This window comes from Balearica regulorum, chromosome 9 (assembly GCF_011004875.1).
Source record: "Balearica regulorum gibbericeps isolate bBalReg1 chromosome 9, bBalReg1.pri, whole genome shotgun sequence".
Classification (NCBI taxonomy): Eukaryota; Metazoa; Chordata; class Aves; order Gruiformes; family Gruidae; genus Balearica; species Balearica regulorum.
In genome coordinates, this window is record NC_046192.1 from 21,369,543 (window position 1) to 21,395,489 (window position 25,947).

Consider the following 25,947-nt stretch of genomic DNA (forward strand, 5'->3'; position numbering starts at 1 on the left):
TCCAAGTTAGCAGGTAGACTTTTACTGAGACTAAAAAGACATTTAATGCAGAGGGTAGTAACTACTTCCATTTTTTTATTGATTTTGAAAATGATAAATAGCATGCTTGACAAAACCGATTTTTTTTTTTGAGATGCTTTCGAAGACAGCGAATTTAGTGTCAGTTCTTCAGAAAAGCTTAAGTAAGCTTAAATTCAAGCCATTCTTGATAGCATTGACACATCTTTTATGGTTACTATTAGGGCATAACCATTACAGAGAAACAAGATGCTATTAACCCCGCTTACAGGGAGCTCTACTGAAGAACAGAAGAGAAAATAAGAGTTGAAAGGTGAGACATTGAGTATTAGTCAGATTACTGTGGAGATAAGATTTAGAAGTTAATACTTCCTGAATTAAAAACTAATATGTAAGAAACGGAGTCCTTTACTAGGTGTGAGCTTATGCTGATGATCACACATTGGCCCATGTTCTTTCAGAAATAGTCTTGAAATTTAGTGGCATTTTAACATTTACCATGTTAGAACTCAATTCCCAATTTCACATTCCTAGAAGAACACTTACAGATGAACATCTTCAATAACACTGTGTTGTGCTGCTTTTTTTTTTTTTTGTGGTGGCATACGAGTGGTCCATAAGATGGTCTGTAATACACATTCACTTCTATCAAGATGGTAACACTAGGAAGATCAGAAGGGGCAGCAGGGTTGGAAATGCCCTGGGAGACTTCAGTTAATCCCATGCAAAGTGTGCAGTTGTCATATCAAAATCTCATGTAGAGACCAGGTAGTTGTTTCCTGCAGCAACTGGTTAAGGAGAAGTTACAGCATGGGAGCAGGATATATGGAGGTCTGTGGAGAGGGTGAATAGGGGTCAGAGGTTCCCTTTCTCTTACAGGAACGTCAATTTAAGTTAATAAGAGGCAGATAGATAAAATTGTAAAGAAAGACACAAACTATTCTGGTTCCGAGCAGGGAGCAGAGCAGTAAAACTGCTTACCAGAAGAGGTAGATGCTAAATGTTCATGGGATTGAAAATGTTAATGGCAGATAATTCCATTGAGCTTACTAAATACACAGAAACCAAACAAATTGTGCTCTGAAAAGTCATCTGAGTTGAAAATAGCTGGAGACTAGGAGATTATTCAGGGGACTGGATCATGTTGGAGCCGTTTGCTCTTCCTATGGGCATCGGCCTTTGGGTTGCTGCTGGAGAGAGGGTAATGGGCTGGAGAGCCCGTTGGCCTGATCCCGTATGGCCACTCCTCTGGTCTCGTTCAGGTCTCTTGCATTTTGTTTGGATTAAATCTTTTATCTTGTATAAAGGAAAATGTAAGGTGCTGGGGAACTAACATTAGCAAGTTTTTTCACTTTTTAAACTGTTTGCTAAGTGGCATAATAGATAAACAAGTGGAAGTGTAATTAGGTTGTAGGATAAACGCCTGCTATGTGTTGCTCTGTACGTGTAATACATTTGTTCAAAGGGGCTATGAATTGGGCTGTACAGCTGCAATGACCGTAGGAAATTCAACAGAAAATATTTCCAATGAGACAAAAATACTGACTTCATTCATTTTGGCAACAATTTAAGTTTGCTTAGGTTGTTTTGCACCCATTTCCAATAAAGGAAAACATTTTCCTACAGTGGGAAAGCCTAACATAATTGTTAATTAACATAACAAACAACATTTTTAGGAAAAGCTTTTTTTAGAATAGATTACCTAGGGCGGGAGGTACATAGTTTAATAGTTTAACTGTCTACATGTAGCTAAGCCCCACTTTACTACTTATGACAGACTTGAATAAGGACACTTAGGTTGTTATCAATTAATCTTAGCCTAGTGAGGCCTCTCTACTGTGGCTTCATTTCCTGATGCTCATCAAATCCTTTGAATATGCTGTCATTGATGAATCAAATACATTTGTTTTCCTTGATCGTGCTTAGGTCCTGCTGTTCAAAAAAAAAAAAAAAAAAAGGTGAAGAACAAGTGGCATGATTAGATTAGTCTAATGCTGCTGTTGATTAATGACTTTAATCCATTTATTTAATAAATGCTATTCTCCTTGACCATACTGCTAAAGTAAATATTTTGCTATGTTTATCTGTGCTGTAGGCTGCTTATTCTTTGGAACAAGTTTCAGTGTCTCTTACTCCATGTATAAGTCTAGTATCGAGGCAAGTATTTCCCTAGTCAATCAATGTGACAGACAAACATAGTTTCTCAGCTCTGGTATCTAAATGGTTTGCAAAGACAACAGAATATTTTTTAATACAGTTAGTGTCTGTATTATTTCTGGTATGACTCACATTACCTAGTACATCATTCCGTGTTTGCTGTGAGATTTCTGTGCTGGGATCCCCATCGTCGTCCAAAGCACCAGGCGTCCCTTGGAGACAGAGGTGTATTTTGACGACGGACCTATAGGTCAGTGCTGTTCCCGCATTTCTTCCCTTTCAGGGCTGTGTTCCCTCTTCCTCTCTTGAGCCAGTTCTGTCCTCTTCTGACCCTGCAGTGCGACGCTTCAGGAGCTGAGTGGTAGAAAACAAGTAATTCCCATTTTTTAGGGGAAAGGAAGTGGTGGGAGCACTCAACTGGGAGTGGATAGATGGGGGTACTGAGGGCTCCCCACTCAGTGGCATGTAGGTTTTGGCTAGGCCGTGACTTGAGAATAAAACTAAACCTTTAAGTGAGCTACACCCTCAGAGCTCTTACAGACGAGAGGCAGCTTATTTGGGAAGGAGCGTGATGTCCCTCGAAGTTTTGTAGCCACTGCTGCAGGGATGGCTTACCTGCTTGTGAAGCAGGCAAGCTTGCCATGGTAATGAGAGGCACAGTCTTTTTTTCTATGCTCTAGTCTGCAATTTGTCACAGTTCAGTAGCTTCTGTGTTAGAATAAGTTGCCCTTTTAGCAGGGATGGCTGGACAACCAGTGCATGAACAACAGCAACCCTCTCCGGGTAGGTTTTAACTCCTTGTGAGTCAGAGCCCTCCTATAATGCCACAGAATTACCCTATTAGAGAAATGAGGGGAGCATGGGAAGGGGAGAGGCAGGAGAGTTTGTAGAAAATAAGGTATTGTCTACTGGTGGTAGGGTGTGGAGATTTGAAAAAGGGAAAAATTCCTTGTGTGTTGCTTTGGCTTGGGCAACTTGAACTGCTGCTTAATCACAGGGTTTACCTGTATAAAAAGAGCTTAATATGGAGGTTTTTCATGTGAAAATACAACCACGACACAGAACTTTTATAGAAAGGTCGTGCTACTGCATGAGTACATTATGCACTAACTGTCACTCAGTTTTGAAAAATTCCTGGGGAAATGAGAGGGGACTGTAAGCAGAAGTGCAGCAGCTTTTGATGAGCAGTATTTTTTGAAAAAATACTTAATTATTCCTTGATATGTTTACTGTATGATTTCAGGGCAGTCAGTGTTACCTTTTCTGGCGGCATGAGAGGCTTACATTTTTCTCTGGCTTTGCACAAAATAATAATAGTAATAATAATTTTAGGAAGAATCTGGAATGCATTATAAACACCTTATTTTAGGGGAGCTGCATCCCAGGAACAGCTGGAGTATATGAGCCCAAACTCCACCACAAGCTTTACTTTTGACCTCTGGTGTGACTTTAAGTTTTCAGAAAAATGTTTTCATACCTATGGATTTTTAAGTGCTTTTGAGTATTAAAAGTAACTCATAATTTTGAGGGCTATATTAAAAGAATTCTTGGATCCCAGTTCTTCAGATGGTGCTATTATTTTATACGCCCAATATAACAAGTAATGGGGATTTTTAGAACATTTTGGTACACGTCTGTTTTCAAACCTGATACTTTGCTGCGAGGGCAAATATCCTGCGAGGCACTCCTGCAGACAGAAGGCGACCAGCCTTCCTAACGTGTGTTCTCAGACAGAAAGACACACGCAACTTCAACAACACTGGGCGTACGCGATGTTCAGGGTCAGTGGCCGCAGCGGGAATTCTTGAGCCTGTTGACGTCAAACTGTCTGCAAACACTGTGTCTTCAGCAGAACCCAAGTCCCGCTGCATCATGTAAGTGTCCTCTGCAGCTCATTAGCTTGACTCGACAAAAATGTAGATCGAGTTTTTACTCTGAAAGAATGCTCCGTTTGACTTCTGGTTGCCCAAAAAAAGTAAAGGTGAGAGTGGTACCTGTATTGAGGGAAACACAGACAGGGCTTGAATGGTGAATACGTTCATTAGGGTTGAAAATAACACGATGTTGTTATGTCCTCTTGTTACTTTTGGAGATTTTCTTATTCAAACGTTTTGAACCCAGTTCCGAATGGGATGTCTACTTAAAACATGTATTCCACCTCCCAAAGCATGGCAAATTTGAGACAGAATTTTAATGAATTCAATAAATTAAGCTCTTTAAGAAATGTACAGTTGTGCTTTTCCCCCACTAACAATTTCCGATGCTTGCCATTATCTAGATTGGTTCTTCTGTAAGGCCACCATTAATCCCAAAGCAGAGACAGGCACCGTTGGCAGAAGCACGGAAAGGGAAGAAGGTTTTTTTCCCAGGGAAGCAGTTTAAGCTTTGTTCCATATCCCCAAATTGGAGACCAATTTAAAAGTCCTGGTAACCTTACAACTCCGTTCCCTACAAACTCATTGCCATGTAGCAAAAGCAGGTGCCTGCCTCCGATCAGGCTCCTCCGAGTCAAGGGGCACTGCGTGCTGAAGGGAACGGTTGTTACTGAGAGGAGCGGCTGAGTCGATTTGGCAAGCTGGAGCAGGCTGAATGACTATCACGGGAAATATGACTCTTCCTACCTTGAGGAAAGGGAATGGAAAAAAATATTCCGATTTTTTTTTTTTTTTAAAGTTATATATTTTGTGTCTTGGTTCAGTTTTTAGGTATGTATTTGAGTTCTATAATAAACTTACTGAGAATAACACAGTGACCCCTAAATGCTGCACATCAGATTTTTTTTTTTTTTTACACAAGGAAATTTTTTTTGTCTTTCCAATTTGAAGTGAGTCTGCTGAGAGCACCCTGTTTGACAGGCTGTTACTCTCAGTCTTCTCTGATTATTCTTGCAGTGATGAATTTAAATTTCAAACTCAGTGCTAGAATAAAACCACAAAAAATTATTTATCAATATGCTACTATTATCAGTATGTCACTAGTCATCATGTCCACTATTTTCAGAAAACACAGAAATAAGAAAACACCTTGAATGTACATAGGTGAGCTCCCATCCTAGATGTAGCAGTCTGTGAAGGTGGGATTTTTTGACTTCTCTAGATGCCATAGTCCCTTCATGTAACACTCAGCGCTTTGAGTAATAACTGTTTATACTCTTTCCCAGTCTAGACTGCATTTAACTTCATTTTCTAGGATCCTTTAACTTTCAGTTTATGTGAATTGGGTTACTTACTAATGAATTTCATTTAGATGCCTTGCAAGTGAAATCACGCTGCAGCACGGCTCGCCCTTCCTCCTTCCCCGACGGTACCAACTGATGAGTATTGACAAGATTACTCTTTTATGTTATTTGGTTTTAATAAACCTGGCTAAGATGGCTTTCTCTCCAGCAGTTTAGCTTCCTTTCCTTTCAGTGGGCTATAAGCCATCTTCTCTGATTGCTTCAACTTTTGACTTTTATAGAAATTGGTGTTTAAACTTGTACATAGCTGCTACAGTATTCTTTTGCTCTGGTCTGACTTTTCCTGTTTTGTAATAAAGGCCTAAAGATAGAACAAAGATCAGGAAATAAAGATTTCTCAATTGACAGAGAAAAGCCATTTCAGATAGAGTTTAGGAATATAGATGGATATGTCTCTGGGCAGGTCTCGGATACTTTGAGAGCTCCCTCCCTGTTGAGGGTCTTGTAAAACACCCTTGGTGACCCCCCTCCATCCGAGCGTACGCCAGTGCTGTGCCACCGCAGTGCTCCTCGAGCGGAGGGTTGGTGCAGTTTGCGTGTGTTATTTTGTCACTAGGAATGCTGTTGCTACCAAGTAGTTGCAGGTAATGACAGTTTTTAATGCTGTCTTGTCTGTGGTCCTGACTTTTTTTTTTTTTCACCACTCATACATATTTGTTTCTCTTGTGTTTTTTTGAGTTGGTATTTATCTCAATTCAGCTTCTCTGTTAGATCTGAAAAGCAGATGTTATTGTAGAAGTGCTGAATTGTTTTAAAACAAAATTGCTGTACATCGCTGTGGAACTGCGATTAAAAGAAATAACTGATTTGCTCTGTTTATGTTTCAAGCACGGAACTAGATTCACCGCTAGTTTTGTATGTGCATATTAACCAAATGAAAGGAAGGATTCAATGGAGTGATTAGTTTTCAATTTAGGCTTTTAAAACCTATTGTCTAATGTTTTTTGCAGCCTAGTTACTGAAGGGAATATCCAGGATTTAGTTATTTTTAATTCTGTTTTGATTGGGACACACTTTCCAGATACTGAATCCAGATAAAAGCAGGATACTCAAGGAGAATTTAGAAGAAAAGATACCGTGTCCTTAGAAGGCTTTTGTAATTCACAAAGCACAACATCTAATGACTAAATTTTGTTGTTAAAGCTCAAATAGTACCAAAATCTCAGAAAGCAGTATAAACAGTGTGATCTAAGAGGATTAGAAGAAAAACGTGAACGCACAAGCTCACATGAGGAACCGAAGCAATTCAAAGCTCACGCAGAAAGCATTGTTTTAGCTGTAGCACGAACCTGGTGTAACTCTTTGTGTAATGGATGGGTAGGAGGAAATAGCATAAATGATGGTGTTTCTAGAAGAAAATGCTTAAACATTTTTGTAAATAGCTTCTAGAGAAAGCCTTGTTTTGAACCAATTATGTTTGTAAACAGGTAAAGAATAATGTTAGTGTACATCTGGGCTGTGTGTTTATAGCCACATTTGTCACCGTGCAGTGCCACGGTTGTTTTTATCTGTGGTTTTGTCTTTGGTACCACATGATTATTACTTGCTTGATAACAGCAGCCCAACCTGTGCTAGCAGCATGGATTGGTCTTTGCTGTTTTGGTGGCTGGTTTGGTGTGTTAGTTTTGGCCCTGCAGATGGGAAATGCCTGTCTCGGGCAACCTGTTTGCCTGGACCTTTTTGCCACCTCTGCATGCAAGCAGGTCTTGAGTTTATGGCTTCAGGCGTTTCTGTACCTGTGTACCGCAGCAGGATGCTCTTTCTGAGGAGATCATGTTGTACTGAGCGTTTGGGCATGGTGTCATGGGGGGCCACAGGCATCAGGTGTGTCATTCTTGTGTGGGCAAAGCTGGTGAGCGCTAGCTGGGAGCAGGTCGGTACACGCGCAGCAAAATCTTAATTCTTTTCAGGAGCACTATTCTGAAGGCATTGGTCATCAGTCAGTGGTGAACCCTAGCCCCTCCAAGACGGATCCAACTGTGCGTTCCCCAGGTGTGCTTTATCAACTTCAAGGGCATCTGGTGGATTATTTTAAGTGTCACATAGTGTAGCTGTTACTACACCTGGTCACCTCTTTAAATCACTGTAACAGGTCGGTATAAAGGCAAGAGATAGTCTAAAGTCAATATATTATAGCTGTCATCTGCATTGTTTCAAGGTACATGCCAAAATGGCAAAATCCAATAGGATAAATTTGAAAAGAAAAAAACTGCTGATGAGGCATTCGTATTGAGTACTTGATTATGAAGAAGGACATCACAGAGTTTTCTAAATCTTCCTGTGTCATTTCAAGCGCTTTTATTTAAAACTAGAGCCTACAACCAATTAACATGAGCGAGGAATGAAGCGGAGTCAGTGAACCCTTTCTCTTCTCATTCTCTGCTCTCTTGAGTCTTTGCTTCCAGCTAGTTTCCGTGTCACTGCCCTGTTTAGATACAAAGCGAAGGACAAGAAGCCTCTTCCACGGATCAGACGGAAAGGTTTCCCTCTCTGGCTTCGATGATAAATACAGCACTCAGAAGATTGTACAAGGGCAGAGGGGTGTTGGAAAGAGACAGTTTGGGCAGTGTGTACTGAAGAAAGCCTTTTTTCATTGAAGAAAATGGTTTATGTTTGTGCAATCATACTTTTATTTATGTTTGCCATGTTCCTTCCCAAATGAAATAACCCAAACCAAGCGTCATACTCAGAACGGGGCAGCAGAGCTCTCCTCTGCCTTTTCCTACACACAGCTTTTATAATGATTTAGTCTGTTCTCAAAAGAAGAGCGCGAATATTGGTTGGTTGGTGTGTTGATCTGTTTTTAAGGAAAACTCTCCTTATAAGCAAGTAATGTTTGTTTATGGGGTCTGCCGAGCGAGGTGATAAAGCTTTCTCTTCTCTGCTGGTCTGCAACTCTGGCTGTGGAAAAAAAAAAACTTTCTGAGTAGCTCCACATAGGAAACCATGCCACTTGAGGAGTGGAGTTTTCCTCAGCCTTATTTACATAATTTCTGTGGCTTCAGTACAACTAAGCAAGGGAACAAGAGCATGTTTGCAAATTCTTTCAATTCCCAGCATTCCTGCATTCTTCAGCATCCTCTGCAGCGCCTCTGGCTTGCACTGTGAAGGTTGTGCACTGTGAAGGTTACATTTCTGTCTGTCTTAGTAGTGCGGTGAGATCTCTAAGAATAAAATAAGCCCTACTGCTGCAGCTCTTTTTTTTTTGGCTGGGCCCAAAAATGGCTTTATAATGAGCCATTTCCTACTGGTTGAGCTTGAAAATTGCATGTGAGAACTTTGTATTGATCATGAGCCCCAGAAACTGTAGTTATTCTTTACTCATAGTAAAAGTTTTTGAACAGAGTTTACAGATGCTTTGTAAATAGTTTAATCTAAAAATAGTTGGATAATTCCTTATTAGTCACCCATGTCCATCTGTCCCTGTTCCTGCTCTTTGAGTGGGCGATTAGATTATTTCCTAACAAGAAGAGTAGTCTGGCAAGTATTTGTATGGCGAGCAACCACTCAGAAATATTAGCATGAATAAAAATTGTTTGTCGTTAATGAATAAAAATGGATATTACTGTGCATGAAGCTAATATATACTTGGACATCAACAAATGTTTGCTTATACTTGACTAGATGCATAATATTATTATTGCTATGTAAAGAAAATAACTAAAAAGTAGGAGAGCATGGGGGTTTTTTATTATGTTTTTGTTTGGTTTTTGAAGATGGGAAATATTTCTCTTGAATATTACACTAGGAAGATTTCTATTATGTACACATTATCATATATAGTCAGCAACTAGTATGAGCTGTTTTTTTTTAAATTACTGAGGTCACTGCAGGAGTTGGTAACTGGATGCATGGGCACACCTGTGTACATAAACAGAGTTTAGTGCAGTATGCGTTAGGAAAACAGATCTCTCTCTTATTTTCCTGCTTTTCAGTGGATGCAACCATTTTGGAAGTCAAACCACTGGAATGTTGATTTTTGTTTGGGGCTTTTCAGAGTGTTTAGAAATCGGTAGCTGAGGTTTATTTCCAGAAGAAATTTGGCATGGGCAGAAGATACTGTAAGCTGCCTATTTTGCCTAGTTAACTTCCCAAAGCTTTTTTGGAGAGCTAAGGCAAAAAATCCAGACATCAGGATTTTCATACACAGGTCGTTTTGTTTGCGTGTGCTCCCGCTGAATGGGTGCGACTGTCTAGAGGTCTGATGGTGTAAGTATTCATTCAGCAGGCTTATTTGTTCAAAGGTCTGTGTTTCAGGCTCCCCGCAGGAGCAGTTCGTGTGATGTGGGTAGCGACAGGATATATGCAAAACCCCAGCTCTGCGTGCTCTTCTGTGCCTGATCGCGGCTGCTCTGGGCTGTATACAAATTCGGTGGTAATCACTCAGCTCCTTGAACAAAGTAGGCTGCAAGAGCCCTGAAGGCCCATACTTGATAACGTCCTATCGTGTTAACACCACCGTTTTCAAAAGAATAAATATTAATGTTTCCTATTTTGTCTCCTTATTTCCTTGTCAGCATCACCCTTCTGTGGCAAGAGGCACCTGAAAGGAAAACTTCCGCATATCAATGCACTGCCAATGGTAAGTACCTTTTTAACTGACTAAAGGTGGTGTGGTTCCTTCCTGCAGATGTACCGTGAACCATCTTGTATTGCAAATAGTACTTTTAGAATAAGTACTTTTTAGTACACAAGTGGATTATTTTAATTTTTTTTCAGAAACATCTAGACCTTATTCTGTTTGATAAATATATTAAAATTGTATCTGGATTTTATCCCATGGAAGGTAGGGCAGCATGTTAATTTTGAAGTGAGAAGTGTGACTTGACAATAACACAGCTCATCCTGTTGGTAACTGGTTTTGCTTCCTCTTTTGGCCAAAAGCCTGTTTGGGGCAAGCTGTAGCCAAGCCAAGTGCTCTGTTGCCCCCACTTGGTGTTCTCTGCAGTTTGTTTCAGTATGAACAGCTTGTCCTGTTAAAAAAAAAAAAAAAAAAATCAGTGCAGTGTCAGGTGTGTTTTGCTTCAGCACATTTGACAATATTAGACTAGTCAAGTTAAAATCTTAGGCCCTATAGAAAGGGGCTTGGTTGATGCGATCTTCTTACTCCATCTCGGGATTATTACTTGATGTTACAGACTATTAGAAGTTCATATTTGCAGACTGTCTTTATGGTTTACTTCTGTCTTCTGATAGTTGTGCAAAGGGAAGGCAGAGGTGAGGTCTGAAGAGAAGGACGGGAGCTTACTGCTTCAGCTTTGATCAAATAATCTTTTTTTCAACAGTTTTGGTGTCTTGTGTTGTCACAGTTGAGGTGTAGTACAAGAATGGTAGTTGCAGCATTAGCCTTAAGAAATAAATGCATAAAGTGCCAGCCTGAGTTTTGTATTTCAAGCATCTTTAGATCATCGTACTCAGTACAGAAGTTAAAGGGATAATATTTCTAACCACTAGCTTTGAAAACTCAATTTGGGATCTAAGAGCTGAGCTGGGTTCCACTGCTTTGCACGTGGGCATGGATCTAAAGAATATGTAAATAAATTATAGCCTCACTTATACCTTTGCATCTCCACTGTCTTTTGTCCTGTGAGCAAAATGACACTTCGAGAGAGTTTGCTTGAATATAACTGCATTACTTTGAAACGTAGTAAGTAATTCTGACTCTCAGAGACATCGTGGAGTGAAATGTAATGCAGCATATATTTGGCACTAAGTAAAGCAAATACAACACTGAAATCAGAAGATCTACACCAAGTGTGTTTGTCATGTAATAGCTTGATGTTTAGGCTCAGAGTTGATATATGTAAAGTTTATATTGATTTGGGATGAATTTCAGCTGGTGGGAATGCTTTTGTTGAGTGAGAAGGCAGCACTTTTACCTGGTCACTTAGCCTGGAATTTTAACTTTCCAAACCAGGAAAGGCTGAGAGCACTGCTAGTTTCAATTATTGCTAAATTTTCATTGTTGTTGTTGACCTTTTTCCAACAAAAAGCTGCTCTGATTTCTTTTTATTTTGTATTAGTTGAGCATGTTTTTAGTTATGATTTAAAATACAGGTCTGTGTTACTGCTTCTCTGAAAAACATGACTCATTCCATATTAACCTAGTCCTTATACTTCATAAAATTTTAAAATACTGAGAGACTGTACTTGAAATGTTACTGCATTTTGTCCTAATTTTCCCCCTACAAATTATATTAGAAATTCAGAATTGCACAGTCTCAGGGGTGTGCTAGTTGTTACAGTGATCATAAAACATACTCAACTGTTACTTGTAGTGAAGTGAAATACTCCCCACTCTTTTCTTTAAGGGCTGCTTTTGTGCTATAAGTTGTTATATTTTATTATTCTAGAGATTTCTAAACAATTACTCATCTCTTAATTAACTTTGAAACCATTTGAATGTAGATTTAAGAGACAAGCTAGGCACATTCTTTATCATCCCAAAAGTAATCATAACTTAATCTGGTTTATAGTAAAAAAAAGACTTTTATTATGATGTTTTTCTCTCTGATATTTGTAGACAAAGTATGGGCCAGAGGTTCACCTGGAAAAAGGTGTTTGTGTTATTCTCCCACACAGAACTTGGTGTAACTTGGCTACCCATGTTCACTACATATATTTCAATCAGAAATTCATTTCTGATTCCCTTGAGAAATTATAGTAGTATTTTTGATCAGTTTTTTAATCGTGATTGTCAGTTCCGTTTCTTAGTACTAAAAAAAAAAAAACAACACAGCAGTTACACATCCTTTTTTTCCCTTTGCTTTTCTATTTTAAAGGTATTGAAAAGATGCTTATTTTTTGCATCATATATGATATGTTAACTGATAACTAAATAGGGTAAAATATCAGTTACTCCTTAAAAATATATTGTAATTGTTGGCAATTTTTTTTTAATAAAATATTTGTACTGTGATATAGCCTGCTAAAAGAGAGTATGGCTGTGTTCAATTGGTCTAAATTCTCCTTCCCATTTTCCAGTCAACTGTAACGTTCCTCAGAGTCTCAAAGGAAAGATGCAAAGGTGTAACAAAAAAGGCTTGTTAAGTGAAGGAAAATTAGTTTATGATGCTACTTTTTGTAGGATTTCAACAGTTCATTTAGAGGCTGAAAACTGGGTACTTAATCCATGGTCACAAGGATTAATGAGTATGTTGGAAATAAAAATCAAACTCCTGGACCTTTGGCCTAAGCAGAAGATCCCGTCAGGTTTTTCCACAAAGGCTTCAGCAAATTAATTTTTTTGTTATGTGATGGATCAAGTAGCTTACCTGAGAGACATTTTCCATTGTACCTTGCAAGGCTGCTCTTGCTAGTTTTGGAAGCAAAACAGGTTGCCTTTCTGTCTTCTACAAGTTATTGAAGCAGGCCTGCGTGTGTGTGTGTGTGTGTGTGTGTATGTATGTATACATAGGTATATGTGGCCATATATGGATGTGCTTCTGCGTGCATGTATCGATATGCATAGATATGCATATCTACATATATAAAAAGGAGCGCGCAAAACCCAGGAACTTGGAGAAAGCCGGGAAGTATCTGTTTGTGACTATCGGGCAACAGCTTGCTGGGATGGGTTTCATTTCGCAGAAAGTAACTGAAAAGGGCTATGAAAGCAAGAGCGAGAAAGTCAACGCGGTGGCCTTGTGAGAGGCATCCTGAGCAGCGCTGTGCCTGGGCTCTTGGCAGCTCTTCCTGCAGGGTTAGTTTGACAAAGATCAGCACACTGATCAGTTAAAATGTCTCCTGCAGAAGAGAATAGAGGATGTTATCATTTATTACAAGCTGACACGGGCAATGTCTGAGGATAGGCAGTGAGCACAAAGTTACTTAGTCTCCAGGAAAGTGGGGTCGTCGACAGCTATGCCATGTCCTTATAGTCTCTTGAGGGAAATACAAAGTAGGTGTTTTAAATCCATTCTCTTCAATGCCATCTACTTTTAGGTGAATATATCATACTGTGTTTTGAAGGTATAACGCACCCATTATGTGTTACCTCAGCTGTTCTTACATGTAAGAGACTTGTTACAGGAGAACAACTCTGCAGGCGCTAAGCCTCTTGCGCCAGGAAATTTTCACTGGTGCAACACTTCAAGGTGATTACCCAGCAGATATAGCCCAGAAATGGCAGGAGTGGTTGGAGGAGCTGGGGAGGATGAAGTCACTCGAAAGAAAAAGGCATTCAGTGAAGGGATCGGAAGGCGTCTGCAGAAACTTCCCCAAGACTGCAGCAAGACTTTTTCTTTGAACCCCTTTGTGGTGCCTTCTGTAGTGTCATCCTGTGACCTTACCACTCCTTAGAAGACAGCTGGAGGAATAAATGAATATAACTATTAGCCTGTGGTTTCACAACACCTACACCCATCTAAATGCTGATCTATCTGCCAGGTTAATCTTCTGCCAGTCCACTATGTTAAGAAGGTTTCATGCAGAGGAAGACAAGCAAGGGAGAGGGCAGGAGCCTGCACTCAGAATTGGAGGAGCTGGGTTTGGTGTGGAAGCCCTGCCTCTGCCGGCACCTGCCAAGGACAGCAGGAGGTCCGTGCCACTAGCTCCAGAGTTTGCACTGCAATTGCAAAATTGACTTTGTTTCACCAAGAGCTGAACGTCATCTCACAACTATAAGTATGTACAAAAGAATGTCTGCAGGTGGGCAGACCTTTGAAAGATGGCAAAACTGAAGTTTGGTTTTCATTATACTGAGAACAGGGACCTCTGCTTTCAAGAGTTTGTGAAACTTGACAGTGCTTAAGATGTTGGCTGCAAGAGACATGAATAGTTGCTTCAGAATAAATAACCCTGCAAGACTAAGGTCCTTATTCTTCAAATACATACATATGTGTGTACCTGTATTTTCAAGTGTAGGAATAGTTCTTTTGAGATATAAATAAGGAGTACTTGTGTGCATAAAACTAACCAAGCTTGAAAGCACTTTCAGTGGTAGGGCCTAAAAGTGCTCATGAAATTTATTATTGAGGCTGTTGGTTGTACAGTTTATGGAGTACAGCTTTCAAAGGAAAAAAATCTTATTTCTAGTGGTTTCTGAAGTAGTCTAAACTTAGTGACTACGTGAAATTTTGGACTATTCCGCTTCTTCTGAAATCAATGGATGCTATTATCAGTGAAGGAAGGTGAAGTCCAATGTATTTTGTTGGATAATTGGTTATGGCTGAACAATTACATTTCGGAGTGTTCATCCATAAGTTCTGTTTATGGGATCAGCATGAATTAACTGATCTAGTGGTAAATGTGTTGAAGAGGAAGTGCTAATAATGCAATATAGAAGAAAAATTGTGTGGTATGGTAGGGTGTGTATTGTCATAAGCGTTAAAAATTTGATGTTCTACTGCATTCTGATCCATTTTTGGAAGAGTTTTTTAATTTTCTATTTTTTTTTTTTACAGAAAGCAAGTTAAACACATTAGTAAGATCCCTTTCTGATTCAGAGGAAAACCATCCTTTGTCTCCTTTTTCTACCATTAAAGTTCACTACTGAATGAATCAACTGAAAGGGAAACGACTATCCTTAAAAATTTAAGGAATGATGGCTCTTTTTTGAAGTAGCATTTGTCAGAGAACTGCTGATTCTCTAAGCATTTTACAGTTCAGAAATAAGCTTTGACTAAGAATTCTCGGCAGAATCATAAATATGTAATTATCTAAGCAGCCAGGCTATTTAGCCCCTGGCAGGTGCCCAGTGCAGTGCAATCACAAGAGCAAAGGGAACTGGGCCAGTATCTCGAACTAGGGGAACGTCCTCTAAAGCAGGATGAGGGCCATTGCTGTTCCTTGCCTATTGCCATTCCTAGGTTTTAAATCTTAACTGTACCTGAAAAGAGGCTGTTTCTGTTGCAGTAGGTTGTCTTATGTTACAGAGTTTTTACTCTGTTTTTTTTTTCCTTGTCATCTTCTTCCTCCTTTACCTCCCCTGCCTTGAGTCTTTCTGTCTTTACCACTTTCTACTGGTTTTAGTTCAATAGTTAATAGCAGCAGTAGTGGTGCAGCTAGCGTTAGATTATATCTTACTTGATCAGCATGCCATCTGCTTTAGAGAAGAGGGAGATTTTATGTTTCTGCTGTGGGTTCACTGCCATATGCCCATGGTGAAGTTGTGTAACCTGAAATGACCCTTTTCCCACTCTACTATATGAAAGAATTAGAAATACAGTGTTAAATGTTCTTGACAGTGACTAAGTTTGTCGCATGTTTAAAAAATTAAACTGGGTAATAGGTGTACGTGAAGTAGGATGTTGCAGAGAAGACCTCAGGACAGGCTCTTTTGTGTCTGAGCACATGAGTGTTACCTTCTGGAGAAGAGCGGGGCTTATTTCACAGGAGACCATGTAAATGTGTCACTTCCATGATCGGGTCTTGATCCTGGTTTTCTCATTGTCAACTGAAAGTTGATATTGGGTCAAGTCAACAAAAGTAAAAGCTGCCCTTAGTTTCAGTGGTGCTGATGCTGGGAGATAATGAATATTGCTGCAGAACAACAGGAGGTCTGTAGGCTGAGGGGAATGACGTTGAGTATACTGACTTTTTATTTGCTTGGGAGAAACTGAGACCTGCTGGCCACCAAAGGCTAGGGACCTTGTGTCTGCATGGCCATCACTGGGGATGCCAGATCTGGAAGCCTGTACTTACGTGCCAGTTCTCTAGTTCATCATATGAATAGAAATAAAGATTGTAGCCACTGGCTTAGTGCACCCATATTTGGAAATGAAGGTCATGTGTGGTATTCTTACTGTGATTTAATGAGCATATGTAAAAAACTATTCAAGGCAAGGGATCTGAGTCCTCCTGGGGTTGATATTTGGCATATGTATGTAGGATCGACATCCATGAATTTAGTATTTGCACAAATGGAGGGTATTGACGTCAAATATGAGCCATAGTTTGAATACTTGTCCTCATTAATGATACTCATGAAATTTTCCCTTTTAATTTCTTTTGGCTGTAGATGAACCGTATTTTATTATGGTCTACGTGTGTTTTAAAAATGTTTTATCGTGCGTTCAGGTGTTTGTCATCTGTTAAAAAAAAAAATAAAAATAGATAAACCCAGTAGCACAAATTAAGTTCAAGTCCATCATAACAGTATGAAGAGGACTTTATTAAAGTAATAAACTGGCAACTGAGCTTTTATAAAATCGGCCATTTCACTCCTGTAAGCTTCTTTATTCGCATAGTCACCACTTTTTGTGAAGAGCCATGCACTGCTGGTAAAGAGACTACAGTAAGTCAAAAACCATGTATGTATGATGGACTATGAAGAAGGGGTTTTAAGTGTGTGCTTATTAATGAGAATCTAGAATAAAGTCAGCAATGGTTAAATGAATAGAGGGCAGATCAGCTGTCAGAGCAGATTCTTTTTTAATGAATAAAAGAAACAAATTTAAAACTATCAGGTACATAACACACAAATTAAGGGGAAAAATAGATGGTCAAAGGTTAAAGAGGGAATGAAAACACAGGTTTTATGGTCACAAGATCAAATGAGGCATTAGTTAATTTTCCTTTTTTTTGGTGCAGTTCACCAGGAGTTCAAGTAATTCAGCTGAGAGATTGAGCTGGAACAGAAAAGAGTGCCAGAAAAACTGATTACTAATAACATAAACCGAAAAAATAATCAAATGAACTTAAGACTTGATGTCAGCATTTCACATTAAAATGCATTTGAAAAGGCTGGAATTCCATCCTAGTTGCATGGAACCTGATTTACATAGAAAACAAATTTATAACAGCTATTCTTGCAACAGTTGATAAATTATTCTACTAATGAGCCGTCAAAATGGATTTAACCAAGAAGTGGCTGAAGTGCAGATGATGTTTGCTGGAGACTGACCATCTGGGAAATGGGAAGTAACCTGAGGAGTAGGTAAGGGAATTTGATCCCAAGGAAACGCTGTGAGGAGCTGACTGTTAATTATATACGTTGCAAATGGAAACAGTGTTAGAGATGCTGGGGTTTTGCTCTAAATAGAAGATACCATACAAGTTGTTATTTCCTACCATGGGCACCCCTGAGGTGATGTGCTGCTCTCTAGGCAAGGTCATTACTGCCTTTTCTCCTGCAGATTTCATGCTTTTTACGATAAAAAAGTAACTAGTTTGCTTATGAGTTTGTAAATGTGAATGCAGCTTAGAAGAGATTGTTGGCATACTTTTCCACTAGCCTAACTCTCAGTTTCTTTTATATTTAACTTTTTCTGAAAACAAAATCCTTTTGTGCTCAATCGTTCCATTTCGGTTATTACTTAGAAGTTTCCTGTGCTGTTGTAGTTTACTAGATACCTGGTAGAAAGTCCAGCCCAGGCAGTGGGCAGGCTCTTGCGTGTCCAGTTTTTTGAGTGAAGCTGAAAGCCGTGGCGAATAGGGTGTTGTGGAGCAAAGTTGCTTTCATTGACCCATCCAGTTTTGTTCCACCGTTTTCTTTGCCAAAACTGATTGAAGTTTCTCAGCAGATCTACCTCCTCGTAGCCTACAGAACAAGCACTGCCTCTTTTTTGGTTTTTAATCACACATGCTGTGGTTCTCTCTATGGTGGTCGATGTCTTTCAACTGAATTTTTTTTTTCTCCTAACCCAAACTAAATAAACTACTGATTTTTGTCTTGCATTATGACTGTGTCATGGCAGTTGCAGGGATTAACCCGTTGAGGTTGGTAATGCTTGTTGGAGTGTTACTGCTTCTTATTTTCATCGGACTGCTTTTTGTTCCTCTGCAGTCAGATATGCATTGTAGCAGGTTTGGAAGAAGAATGGATGTTCCATGGCTTAACGTAACTGCAATCCGCTCAAATATCCTGGTGCTAACATCCCAGTGTCTGGAGTTCATGGGAGCTCTGGCTTTGTGTTGGGAGGGAACTCAGGAAAGGTTGCTACTCTGCATTTTGTTTGTTTGTGTGTGTGTATATATATGTGTTTATAATCAAAATAGGTAAGATTTAAGCACATGGGCTTCATGAACACCTATAGTGGGATCTGTGTGGTTTTCATGGGGTTGTTAATTTTGGTTTTAGACAAAAGAATAGGCTAGAGCTCATCTGTCTAGACTGTGGTATTATACTTGTTCCAGTGATACATAGGAAATTCTTAGTTAAAATACTGATGAGATGTTGTAGAATTGTGAGGTGAATAAGAAGGGTGTTAAAGGGAGGTCATGTCATTTTGTGCTCACGGGGGATGTGCTGGGCCTGAAGGAAGTTTATTGTCTTCGGAATTGGTCTTGGGCCGACCTCAGTGTATTCACTAATGAACTTGGCACCAAAAGTAGGAGTGTGCTATAAAATTTGCCAGTGACATAAAGTTGGGAGGTGCTGTCAGTATAGATGAGGAACAGAGTATCCTGCAGGAAGAGCTGGACGGCCTTTAGGACTTGAGTGGAAAAAGTGGACTGAAATTTCACAGCACAAATTGCATAGTTGTGCACTTCTGGATAGATGTGAATTTTGCTAACCTGGGTGCTCATTTCTTGAAAATGACAGAGGAATAGAAAGACTTGAGTATATGAGCCAGTAAAATCAAAGGATATCTCTTCACTAGTACCCTGCAGCTCTGGAAAATGTAGTCCTAAAATCTGTGAGGCGAAGAGGTAGTTAGGGTAGAAATAGGAAAGTGTTAATGCTGCTCATGTGCAAGGCAGCACTGCTCAATCCCTGTGTGTAACACTGGACTACTCTGGTAGACCATGTTCAGGAAAGATGAGTGTAAAGTGGAGCGGAAGTGGATACTCCTTGCTTGTATCTTGGCAAGGAGTATATTCAGGCTGGAAATTAGAAAACAGATCTCATCCATCAGGGGAGTAAGACTTTGGGATAATCTGGATAATCTTCCCATAATATAATGGGAGGCAAAATAGGCTTGCTAGTTTTGAGATGGACATTTGTTAGTACAGACTGGGCTCAAGGGGGGGAGCCCGGTGGTCTTCCTAACAAGCACAGTTTGTTTGTGGAATACTAGGTTTTGTCTTTGAAAGGTGAGAGCTTAATTTTGTGTAACTGGGAGAGAACATGAGTGATCTTTCAGCTGTGTTTTGTTTTGCCAGATTAGCAAATTTGACCCATATAGAAGTAAATCACGTCCTGCTGTTAGGAACACGGGACAGAAACTGCTGCCTAGGAGAAAACAATATAACGAATATGAACATTATAGTTCAGGAATTTCAGAAGCATGTAACAGGTCTTGGACTCATTTTTGTCTGACTTGGAAAACAGTTTAATCTGTTATGTAAATGTCTCAAATTTATGCTTTACATATGTAAATTCTAAAGCCTTCACAAGAGAACTTGTGGCATCTATATGTAGCAAACCTATGGAAGAAAACATTCGTTTCTGGGGTTGCTAAGGTTCGGTTGTTACCCCAAGATTGATCTGGGACTTGCATGATGCATGAGTGGAGAAACATCACTAAAGGCAAAGCAGAGAGTTGCTAGAAGTGCCAAGCTGCAGCTGGGATGGGTGACATGTACTTAAAAGGATCTCAACTATGCAAGACTCATAAGTTAGGAACCCCAGTGCTTGCTTTTGAAGAAAAAACATTGCAGCTTAAGTGAAGTTAATTGTTACACATATTTTTGTGACTTGTAACTCATCCGGTGGAAAATCCACAGTGATTTGTAGTGGTTTTAGGCTCTGGGTAGGGAAAGGAGCTTGGAGATCCCAGGAGGAGATCTGGGTCACAGCATACCGCACTTGCTTCCCCCTTCTCTTGCCGTGGCAGCATCTCATTTGTGTTTTGAACAGTACTGCCTCCTTGCGAATATTCCATTGGAAAATGAATGCAATGTTTTATGTTAAAAAAAAAAAAAAAAAAAAAGCCAAAACACAAGACTATCTAGCCCTGTCTCATGTATCTCTTCTGGCTACACCCATGAAAATTGTCTAGAAGTCAACTCAAAGGGCCTGTTGGGGATCAGAAGTGGGTGAAACACGACTGCCCGGTGAGAGGTGTTTGTAGCCATTCCTTGGCTGCCTTATGGGGGCTGAGTATCGCTTACGATGATTTGGGAGATAATGCTGTGGCTTGTTTACACAAGGAACTTGCTACACACTGTGTTAGGGTTGAGAAACAATAGTACGCCATTAATGCACGCATGGTTTTAGTATATTTGAAGAGCAATTCTGTGGCTATCTTGGCTTTAAATTCCCAGTGTGCTCTACAGCGCCTCTGCTATCATATGTTGAAATCCTGTGATAAGAGTGCTGTAATTGGGAAAGCTAGTTGAAGAATTGGGTGGGGGGAACACTTACATTTCTTAAGTATAGTGGATTTGTCAATAGGTAAAGTGTTCCCTGACTTGCTGTGTATTCCTAGAAGATTTTCATGATAGACATCTAGTGTTAAATGAAAAGAACAATGCTGTCAAAAAGCAGGAATATAATGAAAGGGAGATGGGGATGATTGTTTCTGTAGTAATAGGTGAATGCCAAAAATCCTCCAAAATGGAGCATTTTAGGAGGGGTTTTTTTTTTTGCTTCCTTTCTCCTGTACTAAGTTGCAATGAGAAAAGCGACTGTAGGATCTGTAAAGCGTGGACTTCACTGTAGGAAATGCATCTATTTATCACTTCTAACCAAATCTAGGCGAGCTGTATGGATTTTTTAGTAACACCTAGAAAAATAATTTGTTTTGGGAACCTTAAATCTCCTAAATATTTGCTGAATGAAGAAAGAATCCTAGACAGGCAGAAGTGTATGTGTAACATTTTGCCTCACACTAGGCTAACGGCTGCAAATTTCTAGAGCTTCAGCTGTTTAATAAGGCATTCCCTAACTCAGCCCAACAGCCAGAGCCAAGAACAGAAAAAGTGCCTGTTCCCGTGATGCTTTTTTTCCTTTCCTTTCTCAGTCTGTTCCCTCAAAACACTTTGCTGCTCGCTGGGCTCTAATCTAGCTCAGTGCCCGTATTTCTGCTGCGTTCGCTGGGGCCGAGCAAGGACCCGTCTGTAGGAGGCTGTTTGCTGCGATGTGCTTAGAAAAGAAGAGAAATCGCATTCTCCCACTGCTAGCTGTATACAGATTGTTTTTTCCAAACACAGCATAGACTTCTTGTATAGCTCTTTATCTAGCTTTTTTTTTGCACGTAAACCAAAGGCTAGCATTTAATCCTCCTTCAGTACTACAGATATTTCATTTCACTGACCAGAGAAGTTGTTACTGAATTTAGACAAAGATGACAATATTCAACATTGTATTTATCCTAATTCAGAAACAGCTAGCACTTTCAGGAATGACTAGAAAAGCTATGTTACATCTCAGCACTTTCATTATCTTTGAAGACTCTTCAGTGGTTTTTGCCTCCCACAGAAGAGGAATATTTATTTATTTATTTATTTATTATTGGGCTGTGCTAGGAGGACAGAATCATCAGCAGCAGTGATGCAGACTATCTGGAGGACCTTGGTTGGTAAGAAAGAGTAGCAGATGGTCTGAGGAAAATACATTAAAAGAAAGCAACAAAAGTCCTGTGCAGTTTTTTTGTTGTTGTTGTTGCTGTTGACATTGTACTTTTACGTTGTTTATCGACCTTGTCTGGTTAGATTCCAATCTCTTCAGCACAGGACTGAAGTCTTACATGTTTATGCAGCATTACCACAATGGGGCCCACATCTTGAAAAAGGGTCTCTTGGATGCTGTTGTTTATTCAAATAAATAGTGGTAATAATAATGTTTATAATGTCTAGTTTTAATTGTTCTGAGGGTTCCTTGAACAAAGAGGTGCCTGAAATAGAACGGAAATTGAAGTGAAATGAGTAAAATCCCCATGATATGTTGGATGTGTTGCCTTTCAGTTGTGTGTTTTGTAGATTTTTTTGTACAGCTCCATTTTATCCAAGTGCGTATAACCACAGCAGAGTTTTTGCAAGGGTTTGTATCAATGCACATTGTGATTTATACTCAGATAGTAAAGATGATGACTACCAGAGGTTTTTAGGTTTTATATAATCCTGCCCTTGCAGCCTTGTAATTCACTTACTATCTGTTTTGCAGTGCAGATAAGTGATATAAACTCTGCACATAGACTTGTTTGGCTTTTCCTTCTCTACAAGTCATCGAAGCAGCCCTGCGTGGCTTGCCACCCACTCACCTGCGTGCATCCCTGCTCGTTTTCCTTTGAGGCACTGATTTGAAGCAGCCTTGCTTTCTTCCCTCAGGTTTCAGTGTTACAAACGGAATCGAGGGGCAGGGTAAATAGGGATGAACTTGGTTATGTATCGCTATGCTGTGAAAAACGCAGCTCGTTTGTATCTCGAAATTGGGTCACATTTTAATTGCATTGTCAGGGGTAGTTAGCGCTTAAATAGTTTGCTTCTCAATATAAAAGGGAACAAAAATGGATCTGCTGTTATCTTTTTCTAGCACTTATAAAAAAGATAGTATGTATGTATAAATGTAAAGTATGATAGGTCTAGAAAGCCCTACAAACCTTTAACTACTTGGAAGTGCTCTCAGTTTTCTTCTTGACAAAATGAGCTTTTTTTTCCCCAATAATATATGTTGTGGCATATCTGCAGTGAACCTCTTTCTCATCTGAGTGTTGCTGTTCTGAATAGACAGTCAAGTTTGCTTCACCTGAGGCAGAAAATAACTTTTTTTTTTTATACATTTTGAATAACATTCGTAAGAGTCTAGCAGATTTAGGAGCCAAAGCTAAAGTCCGTGATCACTTGGTAGTGCCATCTCATCCATTCTCTGACTGCCTTCCATAGCCTGAATCACGCTTTTGCCCTCATCTTCATCCAGAGAGGTTGTATGACTTAATAACCATGTCTGCTTTCTTGCTGTACTGCATGGGGTCATTGGATATAGCTCTTCGTAAATGCAGTTCAGGTGAAGGATACAATGGCACAGGATTTATTGTTTCTGTAGTTATATAATAGAATATTCAGTTATAATAATTTCAGTTCAGTTTAATATACTGAAGTCAGTGGAAAGGCAGCTTCCCTAGCATCTCTGAGGGGGGATACTCTTACCAGGAGATGCACCCAGCCTGACTGAGAAGTCTGTGGTTTTTGTGGTGGAAAGCAGCCCTTGGTAGTGACAGGGAACCCGTGGGATGTGGAACAATCCTCTGGAGACAGAGTACTTAGAAATGGACGTTCATCTACCAGCAGTGAGGGTTAAGTGTCCATTATTGGCTCGTTCTTTTTCTGTGGTTTGAAGAAGTTTTTGTTGTGGATTTTTTGAGTGGTCCGTATGAGCCAGGACTTCCCAGAAAACCACTTGCCTTCATCTCCGTAACATACCCAAACCTCTAATTCTATCTCTATTTCTATTAAGATTAATTAAAACAGAAAAATCCTGTCAAATGCCCTTCCCTCTGTAATGCCGTTTTTTGCCTAGGATAAGTGTAACTAAAAAATAATATTTTCCTTCTGCTGGTAGTGTTTACATGTTTTAAGATAAGCTGTTGCAGTAAACCGATTCAGAATTGGAGAAAAATCAAAAGATACGAACGAAGGCCTTGGCTGGGTGCTGGTTTGATATAAAGCAGGCAGTGTGAGATTGATTGCAGCGTTACAGCTGCAGAGGCTAATTTGCTTATCGATAGCTGGTCTCCAGTTTTTATTCATAGCTATAAGACATGCTGATCCCCCCACAGCCATTGCTTAAATGAAATTCCCTGACAGTGGAGACTTTCACTTAGCTGGTCAAGTCCACCCTAATCCTGAGATTTTTTAAATTATCTGCTTAGGGTTTAAATATTTTCAGCATGTATAAAGGAAAAGCCCAGCAAGTGATGGATGGGACTGCATTCATCTTTTCTTTCCTATCTCCTTTTAAAGTACCTCACAGCTTTCCTGCTTGCATGTGGGACAGTTATTAGAAAAAATAAAATGTACAATGGATGTAAAAATATCCCATGCGATGAAAGTGGCTTTGGATCCCAGCTGGCTTCGTATTTTGTTTCTTCTTGCAGCTCTTGTTTCCTTTTCTCAATTTTGACTTCTCTAGTTTTTAATAGTTACAGTGCTAAAGTGAATTTTAAGATAAAAGGAAAATTTAGGAAATGGAGAAACATAGACAATCTTGTTCCCAGATAGCACATTATGATCTTAATAATTCAGGATTCTCTTTACTCCCCATGGATTTAAAAGTGAATTGGCAACGTGCAAAATTAGTTGCAGCTACAATTGATTTCCTTGTACAAATACTTTGGTATGCATAAATACATGAGAAATTAAATGGTTGGCACAGGGCCCCTGGTTCTGTGCAAATCTTAAGGTTAGGAGGATTCCCCCCCCCCCTCCAAGAGTAAGAGCTAGCTGTAGAAGGAAGTTCTGTAAAAGGCATTATTAGGAGGAGTGTGCTCCTGCGAGCTGATGGAAAGTGATGTGATTTTTGTACCAAGAGGAAAGATGAGCAGCAGTGATTACTGTGTTTCTCTTCAAGTCTGTCTTTCAGACGTTTCTGAGTATTCCAAATTAATCTGCTATAAAACTGTAAAATAGACTATTATCCACCAAAATGTGAGTACAGCTCACCTCTTGTTGAAGAGATGGTGTTCCTTAGTCGTAAGTTTGTTTAGAGAACTGTTTCTGTGTAATTCTTTCTCTATTTCTGTTTCTTCTCTGTGGCAGACATACCCGAAAACTTCTTTCAGCAGAAGGGTTGAGGCAATTTAGTGTGTATTGCCAGGATTTCTCCTGCCAGCTCTCCCTCTTCAGCAAACCTCTGCAGGATGCTCTTTTTTTCACTTTTTCTGCGGATAGTGTCAGATACCTGGAGAGAGAAAGGGAGGAGAACTGTTTTCAAGGCAAATCACAAACACAAACCAGAAGAAAACTCGGTGGAATAGGCCATATTCTTTTAAAATGTAATTCAACACAGTGACTCTTGACCTCCTCTGAAATCCCCAACGTGGTCTAGTTTTGCCAGAGAGGTCATGAATTAAACCATTTTTCAAAAGCTGCAGAGAAGAGGTGTCCCATACTGGTTGTACTCGTTTTTTCCCTGATAGAAGAGAGGCGGTAGAGGAGCCTCTGCATTTCAGTCGGTAGCCACGTGTAAAGTGCGTCTTCCATCCCGGTGAGGTGGCAGTCACTGGGGGACTTGGTCTGGACCCAGTGTGGTTTTGTGCAGTGTCTCTTACGTAGGCACATACCCCTTCCCCCATTGACTACCAAGATGTATTGTTAGGGAGGTGATTTCTCCTTTGTTGGTGACTCTTCCATATAAATACAGTCTGAAGATTGAGTAGTACGTTTTAGTACATTTCACGGTGCGTTGCTTGTAGTACTAGCAATCCAAGCTTGTCTCTGGATGGGAAATAATAAAATAAGATCCAAGAATTTCTTATTACCATCTCTTGGACACACTCCTCCCAGCACCACTGCTGCACAGGACCTTTTAAGATACGGCCATACCAGTGTCCGACCCAGCTTCATACCAATAAATCACTTAACGCTGCTTTTTTTTTTTCTTTTTTTCTTCCTCTCTGTGTCAACTTCTGTATGGAAGAATGTTTGCACCAGCTCATGTGATGTAATAAAGACTATTAAGATCTAGTATGACTTTTGTACGTATAGTTGCC

The 25,947-nt window shown here is 39.7% G+C and overlaps 1 protein-coding gene across 5 annotated transcripts in view; it reads left to right on the top strand.

Moving 5' to 3' along the window:
- TBL1XR1 (TBL1X/Y related 1) overlaps positions 1-25,947 on the top strand; it is a 112,710-nt gene that overhangs the window by 41,829 nt on the left and 44,934 nt on the right. For 4 of the 5 annotated variants that reach the window (XM_075761524.1, XM_075761523.1, XM_075761525.1 and 1 more), the window contains exon 2: positions 9,931-9,995. The gene's annotated coding sequence lies outside the window, so the exon portion shown is untranslated. Of the gene's footprint in view, positions 1-9,603; positions 9,623-9,930; positions 9,996-25,947 lie in introns of those variants that run through there. The other variant, XM_075761527.1, reaches the window with a different exon arrangement.